The sequence below is a fragment of the Physcomitrium patens genome, chromosome 1, assembly GCF_059467195.1.
Source record: "Physcomitrium patens ecotype Gransden chromosome 1, ASM5946719v1, whole genome shotgun sequence".
Taxonomy (NCBI): Eukaryota; Viridiplantae; Streptophyta; class Bryopsida; order Funariales; family Funariaceae; genus Physcomitrium; species Physcomitrium patens.
The window spans coordinates 1,267,305-1,279,347 of NC_143410.1; the positions used below are offsets into that span (position 1 = coordinate 1,267,305).

Here is a 12,043-nt window from a genome sequence, read left to right on the forward strand (position 1 = left end):
ACAGAGGAGGCAGCTGTTGAGGGGGGCAGTATGAATGCATGGAATCATGCTAATATGTGCAAGTGTTGAAATTTGACTATGACAGAAGCGTGGATTAAGAGGCCACACCTACTTTGAAGACAGTTGATTAAGGAATCAACAATATTTGGACATGCACATGCTTGGTACACTTTTGAGTGGGTTGTTCCAGTGAGGTGGTCAGCTCAACAATGGCTAATTCCTTGCCTGTGAGTCAATTTATTTTGTGTCGTTTTTATCTGGTGGGTTTATTGTGGAAGTGTGGAAATATTTAGGGGTTATTGCTTATCTAACTGCTTATGGTTGTGGCAATGGGTAATTCAAAAATCACATCATACATACTCATGATTCCCCTGACTTTAAAACATCCAAAGATCATGCTATGTGTGCTATGCTGAACCAAGCATTCATTCATGATGGTGTGCTTGTAAAACTAACCAGAAAAAAGAACCCCATAGCAGGTACTTCCTATATAGCCTTAGTAGTCAACATAAATAGTTTCTCATGATGATAAGTAGAAAGAAGCCCTCTATTATGGGTCACAATGATTTTCACCTTCCTCATTCACAAATAGATCCATAATTGACAAGCAATTGAAAAAGAATTGACGCTCCATCCACACATCGAAACAAATTCAAGCTTCACAATCCACATCAATTTTTTTACCCTCCACAATTATTTGAATGCATTGGACACATGAATAATTGTTCTGTACTCGCTAGAAGGAGGGGAAAATATGAAAAAAAAAATCAATGTTGCAGGTTGTAGAATTTAAGTTGTGTTGCGTCTAAGGATAGCGCATAAGTTCTAATACAGCAACCTATGCTCTTACAACGCTCAAGACTGCTCATATCCTTCGACGAAGAGAGAGTGTGAACTAAACTCGGCATCCATGATCCACTCTCCCGGCACCCTCCTGGATTCTACGCCTGTCAGTGTGCATGCGCTTAGTGTGCAGCTAGTTTCCAAAGGGGACGTACCCCAATCAACGTCTCCACACACCACCACCAACGCAAGGACTGATTCGGAACTCATTTCGTCGGGAAGCCTGAAACCTGTCAGTGCCCCATAACAATAACCGCGTCCGTATCACAACCTCACTCTCGCTAGTTGACGAGCACATCTACCTAACTCTGCATACTGCCATCAAAGCAACAAACAGAGACAGAAAGAGAGCGAGCCAGCGAGTTAAAAAGAGAAAAATGAAAAAAAAAAACAAAACAAAAAAAACGAGAGTGAGAAAGGGGTCACTCTCATGGCAAGTCACCGAGCTCAGATTTCCAGGTTCCCATTAGATTTGTGGAGGAGAACTAGCCCTCAAGCTTCCAGTCCGCATGGAGTACCTCGTGACTGATGTGTGGCAGCCGAGCTCAAACGCAGCCTCTGGTGGTGCATTCAATTTCTATCTGGAGTGGGTCGAGCCTGTTTGAAAATCATGAGTTTGTGGGAAACTCGGAGAGTTTGAGATTTAGCTGCGGTGGAGGCAGTTTTGGTGGCAGTCTTGAGGGGGGAAAGAGTTCACAACGAGTTGGACCACAGACCCTTCAAGGCTAGAGCGGCGCAAGGTTGACTCCCTTGGGCCAGGTCTCTGGAACTGCCAGTAAGTACAGCTGCACTGTCACCATGTAAGCAACCATCAACATTTGGGGGAGGAAATAAAAGGAATGAAGCTCCACCCGGGGAGGGGAAGAATATATTATTCCCACCTGGCGTTGAAGGATGAAAGATGAAAGTGTGCATGGCGGTCTTTGCAGGGTGTGGTAGTGCCCTATTGCATGCATGGAGGTGGGCGGTGACAACCACCGACCATCAACCATGGATCACTGTGGATTTGAGGATTATGTGTTTGGAGTCACATTGAGATTGGAGATCACTGAGATAGATTGAAGAATTGAGATGAAAAACTGTAAACTTTACAAGGAGGATGTAGTTCTATTGGATGGTCAATGTTTCTCCAGTGGTTTTTGGTCCAATAGACCTGATGCATATTTCAGGACAATTTTGAAAATATCTTTGTTTTTATATTTTATATTGTGGATTACAGAATTTTAATGTTCAACGTTTTTTTTGATGATTTTTCAAATATAGATTCTTGATACTCTAGTACTAGTTAAATTCCCTGTGGTGGTCTTTTTTTGGCTAATTCTATCCAACAAGTATGTTCTTTATTTCTATGTTATTTTGTATGTTGACTATTATCAAAACTTATAGAGCATTTCCCTTTTTATATATATATATATATATATATGTATAGAGCCTCTAATCTACAATTTCAACTTAATCTATGTTTAAATCTTTTCTTCAATGTATTTACTATAATGTTTTTATGTCTTGATAGTATTGGTTATTAGTTGGCTTTGATTTTTTCCTTAAGGGATATTCAATTTAAGTAGAATTAGAGATAGAATATCTTACAATGTATAGTAATTTTTATTTATAATTAAATTTATGTTTTTTATATTAATTTTATTCTCTTTTTTTCTATAAGTTAAGAAAGATTTCATTTCTCTAGCCAAACACAATCTATTGGGTTTGGATTAAAGATTTTTTAGATCATCATAAATAAAATTATATTAATTTAGTCATTTGTACACCTTGCCATTCATATATTTAATATTTAAAAATAAAATATTTAGATGTAAATTATTTTCTAAATTATTTCTTCTAAAATACTTATTTATTTTATTTATAATATTTTTTAAATATAAAGAATATTATTATTAATAATAAAAATTGATATTTTAATTTTTTATAATAAACATATTTTTATCTTAGTTGCTTATACAATCAATCAAAGGTTTAAAAAAGAAATTAGACTAATTATTATTATTATTATTATTATTATTATTATTATTATTTTATAAATATACTTTATCTAATTCTCATATAAATACTAAAAGATTTTTATAAAAAATTACTAGCCTTTGTTTAATTATGCCAATTTTTATGTAATTCTATCATTAAATCTCTATGTTTTATAAGTAAATTTTTTCTTGTGCACTATATTTCTTTTATTTTCTAAATACTAGGTATATGAATCTTTTGAGGTGTATTTTTTAGATATGTTTAATCTTACAATTTATGACTATTCTTCTAAATATATATGCTAGTTTAATATTAAATACAAATATATTTTTTTAGATCTTTTACAATTTTTTTTATAAAAGATACAAGTTGTTGTGTATATCTTAAATTGTGTTGTAAACTTGGTTGCAATTTTTGATATTTAATATGTATTTAGATACCATCAATTTTTATTCTTTTGTAGTTAAATTAGTTTAATTTTAAATCTAAGAAACATTGGAAGATTAAATTGTTTAAGGATAATAAATTTTATTATTAATCTTACTTTTAAAATATTAAGTAATAACTTTATATATATTAAGTTATTTTTTTAATAATTATTAATGAATTAAAATCAAATATATTATTTCAATATTTTAGTATTAATTTTTTATTTTATTATTAAATAATTTTTTAAATAATACTAATATAGATGATTATAAAATATATTTTAAATAATAATAGATCATGTTGTATAATATTTGTTAAAGTAAATAAATAAAAGTGAAATAAGTTATTTTGTAGAAGATATTATCTTAGGTAAGTTACTAATAATCAAAAAATTGACTTTGATATATAAAAAAGGCATTCTATGGATATAAGACGAGGTCAAGGATCAAGAGTCAAAATCAAGAGAATAAAGTATCAACTAGGAAATATCTAAAGACTAGATATTAGTAATTAGTATTTCGCATAGGATATCCTTCTGATTAGTGATATGCTAAAGGATTCAAGGTTATAGGATACTTTTGTGATAACTTAAATGCCAAAGGATCCTAAGACCATATTTATAAATGCCAAAGAAGAGTTGTCTTTTAAGGTAGTAGCCACCATCTATAAGTAATAGATAGTGGAAGTGAGAGTCATCTTACTCTATACTCTCTGTATGTGCAATCTTGTTGATGTTATGTGTCGTGTCATTAAAGTTCTTTTTTCTTTAGTAAGTTATGGATCCATACACCTTTAGTTATGAGTTTTAAAGTTTTTTTGAAATATTTCTTATTGTGAAGAATAGATCTTATGGTTGTTACTGATGTTAAAATTTAGTATCATCTAATTCTACTTTTGCTTGTAGTTATTGATATGATTTTTTTTTTATTTATTTATTATTAAGTATATACATAGACTTGAAGGTTATTAAACACCTTAGAATGATGTTTTAAAATACTAGTATTGTATTTCTTTGCTAAATTACATCATTGATGTAGTAATATTGTACTTTCATGTGCTTAAATTTTTAGATCTTCTTATAATTATAATAAGTATTTTATGAGATTAGAAGTATTATATGAAATTAGAGGTGATTAATGAGTGAAAAGCTTATACAAGAGATTTAGATGGAGTATAAGACTTGCGAGAAGTCTTATGAGTGAAGTTGAGAGTCATTAAAAAGTAAAATCACTAGTTTATTTACAAAGAGGTAATCTAGATTTCTAAGACATTAATTTTTTTAATTTGATTTTAAGAGGTCTATCTTGTCTTTTTTGTATTTTTTTTAATATATTTCTTTTTTAGACATACCTTCAAGTGAAAGTGAGGGCTTGAAAGTAATTGAAAAGTTTAGAGATAATAACTTCTACCATTAGAAGAAGAAAATGGACCTTTGTTGGCGTCATTGAACCTTTGGAATATTGATGATGAAAGTGAAGAGCCTCTAATGAAAGATATTGATGTCAAGATGAAAAATAAAATATAAACATTTTGAAAGTAAGGCTTTTGGAATGATTGCAACAAATCTTCATGATGTCAATTTTTGAAATATAATTGCTTATAATGAACCAGCAAAAGCATAAAAGGCTCTTTGCTATATCTATAAGAATGGAAATCTTACCAATATTCTATGGACAAAGAAGAAGTTCTTAACAATAAAGATGGAAGAAAGAAAAGACCTCATGTTTGATGTCAATAACGTAAAAGCACTTGCAAACCAACTAATAGTTATTGACACGCCAATTGATAATACAAAAATTATGTTGATGTTATTTATTAGCCTCCCAGATTCCTATAACTACTTCATTGTGGCATTGGAATCTATCAACATGAAAGAGCTTACCATGAATTATGTCATGTCAAGATTTGCATATAAAGTGACAAAAAAAAAAAAAAAAAAATCAAATTAAAGATTTGGCTCTATTTTCAAGACAAGATAAAGATAGTTATTTTCATCAATGTAATAATTCAAAAAGCAATATGAAAAATTCTTATATTTGTATAAAATCAGACCATTTTATAAGAAATTGCAAGGAGCATCTATAGCTACCATGTCTAAGTAGATTATAGATTTAGGTACTACTAAGTATATGATACTATATAAGTATTCATTTGACACTTATGAAGTAATTTCAAAATCAAAAGTTTGGTTAGGAGATAATGGCATAGTACAAGCTATTGGAATTGGCTTCATTATAGTAGACATTATTATCAAGGATCAAAGTAAGAAGATCAAATTGAAAGAAGTCTTACATGTACCAAAGTTGAAGAAGAATCATTTTTTAGTGAGTAAACTTATATCACATAGTTGTAAAATATAAATTGATATGAATGGATGTTTTGTAAAGACATTAGCTAGAGAAGATGTTGCCAAAGGCCTTAGTCATAGTAACCTCTACTTCATCAATTGTAAGAAGGTAAATAAAATTGAAGTTGTGGTATTTTCTAATTTTTCATAAGATTAAGATAAGTTTAGAATTTGGCATCAACAACTTAGTCATTTGAATGCCAAAAGAATAAAGGAGCTTCAATCCAAATAATAAAGTGCTTCATTTTTAAATAGAGTTACAATACATGCTATCAAATTTTTGGAAATTGTATATTTTGATATTTGTAGACCACTAAGGATACTATCAATTGGAGAAATATGGTACTTTATCACATTTATTGATAATTTCTCTAAAAAAGTATGGATTTACATCCTTAAAGCTAAGAGTGAGTCTTTTTTTTTTTATGGTTTTAGGAATTTAAGGCATTTGTCGAGAAGCAATGTCAGTATAAGATCAAAGTATTGTGTATAGACAATGGAAGTGAATATATGTCAAATCATTTTGATGATTTTTTGAAGATTTAAGGCATTACAAGATAACTCTTTATTCTTTATTGTGAGCCATTGAATTGACTCACTTTGATATTTAGTATAAAAAATATACTTATTATACTTAAAATATAAATTTTATAAGCTAATATTAGAATTTTAGGAAAAAATAAAAAATAAATTATTAGTAGCGGATACGCAATCTAAGATAGAGTTTAGTAAGAAGAAACTATAAAGACTATATTTTTCTAGTTAGATAGTAGTAGAGGAATTACAAAGGAAGTAGTCTTGATGTCAGAAGGAAAAAAGAAAATCTAGTGAGGTTCAATAATGATGGATTTGAAGATTTTTTCTAAATTTAATAAATTAAAGGTGCAAAGTGATTCTTCTAATTTATGGAAGCCTTTCAAATGCAATGGAGGCATCAAATGCACCATGTGGAGTGAAAAAAACAAGACCAGTGTCCTTTCCTTCAAAGTACAAGTAGAGAAATTAAATTCTCATTTTTTGAAGAATTTTACCAATATTACCTAAATCCTTGTAAGTAAAAAATCTTCCTAAAAGTTGCAAAGGAGCATAGATTTATGCATGTGAGTAGTCAATCTTAGCATAAAAAGGTGTTTTAAACACAATGGTTAAGTTAGATTTATCAAAATGTGTTTTTTTTCCACTTATAAGAGCCATCAGCCTTGATCACGAAATTAACTCTTGGATGAAGGAAGGTCATAGATCTACATAAAGAATCTTAGAGATCAAGGGAAGAGATGTGGCCACCCTTCCACAAGCCACCACTCTGTTGTATAAGAGTGGTTTGGTTTCTCAAGCCTCTCTCTCTCTCTTTCTTTTGATGACGGCGAAGCCATGCCAAAGTGTGATCTCAATCCTAATCCTAATCTTTTTTTTTTTTTTGCTTCTTTCTTGATCTTAGATCTCATTGTGAACTTTAGGAATATATGATCATTGGTTTTGTGTCGTGGTGGTGCTTGTTGTGGTTTAAAAGGCGCCCCTTTGCAATTAGTGGTCACCAACCATTTTTATAGTCAAAAGAATTTGAAGGGCCTCGGATTTTCCTCAATCAGTCTATGGTTTTTTATGATTTGTAATTGAATATTTTCATCACATAGCCCTTGTTATTAGCTTTCTAATAAGCTAAGGCTTACTCAATTTGGAGTTGAACCGAATTTTTGGTGAATTTTTGAGTGCAAAGGAGGCGGCTGCCTTGGCAGTTTCAATAACCCAACTTTGAAAAGCCATTACTCAGTGCCACTTAATGGGATCATTTTGAAATTTTGAGAGTACAAGCACCTTCAAGCTGAACTTATAATAGCAGAAATTTAATTAAATTTGAGGCAATTTTGAATTTTTAAAAATATTTTGAGTGAAGGGGTCAGCTGCAATGGCAGGCCCAATGATCCAACTTTGAAGAAGCATTGCTCGCAACTTAGGTATCATATTGCCACGAAAATTGCAAAGCAAGAGCGTCTTAAAGTTAAATTTCCAATACAACAATAATCTTTAGATTTTGAGCTAATTTGGATTCTTTGAAAATTTTGGAGTAAAAGGGGGTGCTTCCCTCAATCCTTGGGCATTGTCAAGGTACTTCCGCTTGTACCTCTCTTTATTTTATTTTTTCTTTTATTTATTTTATATTTTTTTTAAATTTTTTTATGGTAACTTGTAACTTCTATATTTTAATTTGGCTTTAATTTTTAGCTTTTAATATTCTCTTTTTTACTTTTAATTTTTAATTTTTTAATCTTTAGTTCTTTTTGCTTTTTTACTTTATTTTTAATTTTTAAAATTTAATTTTAACTTTTAACTTTTAATTTTTAATCCAACCTTTAAAAAAAAATTATAGTTACTATGGATTAAGGATAATAACTTAATTAGTTACTTTTACCATCAATTATTTAAGAAATAAAAATTTATATATTTTAAAAAATAAAAAAATAAAAAATAATAAAAGTAATAAAAATGACATAATAATAATAATAATAATAATAATAATAAAATAAAATCAAATTATCTAATTAGAAGAAAAAGAAAGAATTGTTTTGCATGAAGTTAAGGAGTGAATTATCATTGTGAATGTAAGTAATATTAGAAGATTTGATTAATAACTTAGTGTTTTAAGAAGAATGAGTAATAAATGGATTAGAATTTAAATAATAGCTTTATTTTTAAATTCACATAGTTAATTCAATTATTATAAGTTAGAATAAACTTCTAATTAATGGAGGTTTATTTTAGCTCATACTTACATTCCACAATAAAATAAAGTTGTTAAAAGAGCAAATTGCACCATTATAGAAATGGCAAGGAGTATGCTTCATGTACAAAAGTATTGGATGGAAGTTATAATAATTACGGTATCATGATATAATACAGTTAATAAATGAATGAGAGAAGACAATATTACATTATAAAAGATCTTATTTTAAAATATTATAATAAATATTTTTAAAAATAGTCAATAGTCAAAAATATAGTAAAATTAAAAAATATAGCTATTGCCTTTTTAAGAAATAAGCTTCTATTTATTTTGTAGAGCCAAAAATAAGACAAAACAAAGTAGATTGAAAAATAAAATGATATAGGCATGTGAAGGAGGGAATTAAGAGTAGATTTTAGCAAAAACTACCTCAAGAAGTCAAGAAGTGATATTTAGAGACAATTGATTGTCAACATGGATCGAAATCAGACCATAAGGCATAAAACTATGTACCCACTGTAACTCCAAGATTCTTTTGCAAATTAGAGAATGAGATTGAATAACAAACTTGATAGGATTTTTTTAAGCATTAATTTTGATTGATTGTAGAATAGATATTAGTTCGTTTCTGTAAGATATAGGTAAAATAGACTAATAGTCCGTAGAATAGTTAGTTCAAGAAGACAAATGATTGACTTAGTTATTAAAAGCAGTTAATTACAAGATTACGGATAAAATCTGAAAATCAGGAGTAATTATATAGGAGTTGTAGAAGTTTGTTGGGGTACTAGATTATGATAGTCATGAGCCGGGGTAAGCTTGGTGTTACCTCTTTGTTTCTTTGTTTCTTTGTTGTTGAAGAATAATGGATAGTTTCTGAATACTGAGAAGTGAATCTGTTGAATAAATCAGAGATTGATTTATGAGTTATTGATTATGTAATTGGAGTACTGTGTAATTGAATTATATGAGGAGTTATTGGAAGATTATGATTGTTATTTATTGAGAGGTGTGTGTGTTTCGACAGAGAAAGTATGTGATAACAAAAATTATGTGAATTCAGATTGGTTGGAGTGAAGTCTGTTATTCTTGGTGTTGGATGGAAATTATTATATTTTGAGTAGTATTTTGAATGTGCAAGATTGTACACTGATGTTATTAGTTTATGAAAGAGTATTGTTATTGGGAGAAAGCATCATAGTATTTCTTAGTATTTTAGCGGTTAAGAATATAGTTAATTGTGTGATCCTAATAAGTAAAACTCATGCACTTAGTCTTTTCCTATATTTGAATTCTCTTATACAGGTTTATGCTAAAAGAAATTATAGAATAAATAAAATGACAATCACATTTTGGCGCCACTGCTGGGGATAGACAATAGCATTGAGTGTTAGGAATTAACTGCCGGTTTAGTTAGATGGGAGATAGAAAGTAAATTCAGTAGAATATAATGAAAGAGTATGGTTATTAAGAATGAGAACTTAACAATAAAGAGAATACGACAATCGAAAGAAAGAATAGAGAGATCACAAGCAAGAAATTTGTTGCGTATTGAGCAAGAACAGAAGTTAAAAAAGAATCATCGACAAAGTTGGATTAAACCATGGTTGTATGCCTGTGTCACGGACACAGAATACAGACTTGATATCTACCAAGAAGTTCAAGAAGAACTGGCAAGAACTAGATTAATCAGATGAATACAAGAACAACACCAGAGAGGTGAGCTAGAGCTCCAAGAGATGTGTTGTCGAGACTGAAGAACTCTTCAGCCTCGATCCCAATATATACTCCTATTTAGGAAGCTTCTCAAACAACTTCTATCAACTAGGAAGCTTCTAAAAGATTCCAGAGACTTGCTTCTAGAAGGTTCTAGAAACTTATTTCTAAAAGGTTCTAAGGACTATGTCCCTAACATCTTCTACCAACTAAGAAGCTTCTAGAAGATTCCAGAGACTTGCTTCTAGAAGGTTCTAGAAGGTTCTAGAAGCTTGTCTCTAGAAGGTTCTAGAAACTTGTCTCTAGAAGGTTCTAAGGACTATGTCCCTAACATCACCCCTTCCTTTAGCTTTGAGGTCTCTGAGAAGCAATGTTGTTGTCAATCAGTACCAACGCAAGAAAATGAAGATCTGTTGCATAACATTTGCTATGAACTCCAACTGTTGTTCACGAGGTAAGTGGTTCATCGGCCCTTGAAGCCAACGGTAGTGGCCCACTCCTTCAACTTCTGACCAAGCATGAACTTCCGTGTCTTCATTGTGAAGTTGTCCTTCAAATATGCCTTTTGGTTGACCATCGTAAGCAGGCTCGGACTCAAATACAATCACTAGTGATCGGTTACTTGGTATCCTCCGTCATCATCGTGGTGCAGGTGGTTCTTCATCTCGGGGTTGCCTTCGTGAACTAGTTGGCTGAGATAATCTGATTGGCATAGTATCTATCTCTTGGCTATCCATATCAGAAGACCAAACTATGGCTACTGAAAAAATTCTATTTTATCTTGGAGAAAATAACTACATCAACTACAAATTTTGGTGGTGCTCTCTCCCTTTCTTATATTCTTAGGTGAGCAAGCTTCAGAAAGAAGCTATTGTCGAACTGGCTTAGGTTTATGACGATGTTGTTCATGAAACTCCCGTACCTTTTGCGGCGCATTGGTGAGATTTTCAGCTGGCTTCCACGTTCGCTCATTAATGTCGTAGCCGCACCAATGAATAAGATACTCTAACTTACTCCACCGTTGCCGAGAATCCAGCACCTTTTCAACCTCATATTCCTCGTGGTTCTCGATCTCAATACTAGGTGGCGGACATTGCACTCTTCCAGGAAAAGATGACTCTCGATAAGGCTCCAACAAAGAAACATGAAAGACTGGATGTACTTTCATAGAAGCCGATAATTCCAGACGGTACGCCACTGGATTGATTTGCTTTTGGATGATAAATGGTCCCAATCTTCGATAGTCCAACTTATCACATGGTCGCTTGGTCTTGATATTCCGTCGAAAAAGCCATGCTTTATCTCCAATTTTGAAAGTAGGTGCTTGATTCCGAAATCTATCTGTAGACGCCTTGTAGGATTCTTGAGCGGATTGTAATTGAAGCTTCAACGTATTTTGAAGCTCTGATAGTTGTTTCGCAAATCCTTCAGCTGCTGGATTGTTATTTGTTGATAGACTCAATAAATCAAGCTTTGGATGATACCCATAGTTGGAAAAGAATGGTGTGTATTGAGTCGACGCATGGAGGGTGTTGTTATATGCAAACTCGGCTAGCGGCAGATATGTGGTCCAATCGTCTTGCTGATAATTGATGCTGCATCGTAAGTATTGTTCGAAGACTTGGTTCACAAGGTCTGTCGTATGGCGTGATTTTCTATCTGAGAATACACCGGATATCTAGCTGTAGAGAGTTTAGGTTTCTTTTTTATATAATGCCTTAGCTCCCAAAAACAAACTCCTTGCTTTGTATAAAAATTCAAAATATCTCAAAATTCTTCAAAATATATTTCTTCCCGCCAAGGACCTTTTTACATCAGACTTTGAAAATTCATAAAAGCTAATCCAACCGTTCACTTTGTTTTAAATTTCTACATAAGTTAGATGCTATACTTAACTTTTACCATAAAAAAATTGAACCGTACATCTATCACCGATCATTCGGCATATAAGAAACCCTAGTAGGTGCACAAAACCCTAACTTACAAGCACCCGAAAACTATTTTCC

General features: G+C 31.4%; 1 long non-coding RNA gene across 1 annotated transcript; it reads right to left on the minus strand.

The window, feature by feature from the left end:
- Positions 1-658: 658 nt before the first annotated feature.
- Positions 659-1,840, minus strand: LOC149989818 (uncharacterized). The gene is made up of 2 exons (XR_016504723.1): positions 1,362-1,840; positions 659-1,073 (listed from the first exon to the last, which is right to left on the minus strand). It is a non-coding gene; the product is annotated as an uncharacterized LOC149989818 (long non-coding RNA).
- Positions 1,841-12,043: the final 10,203 nt, after the last annotated feature.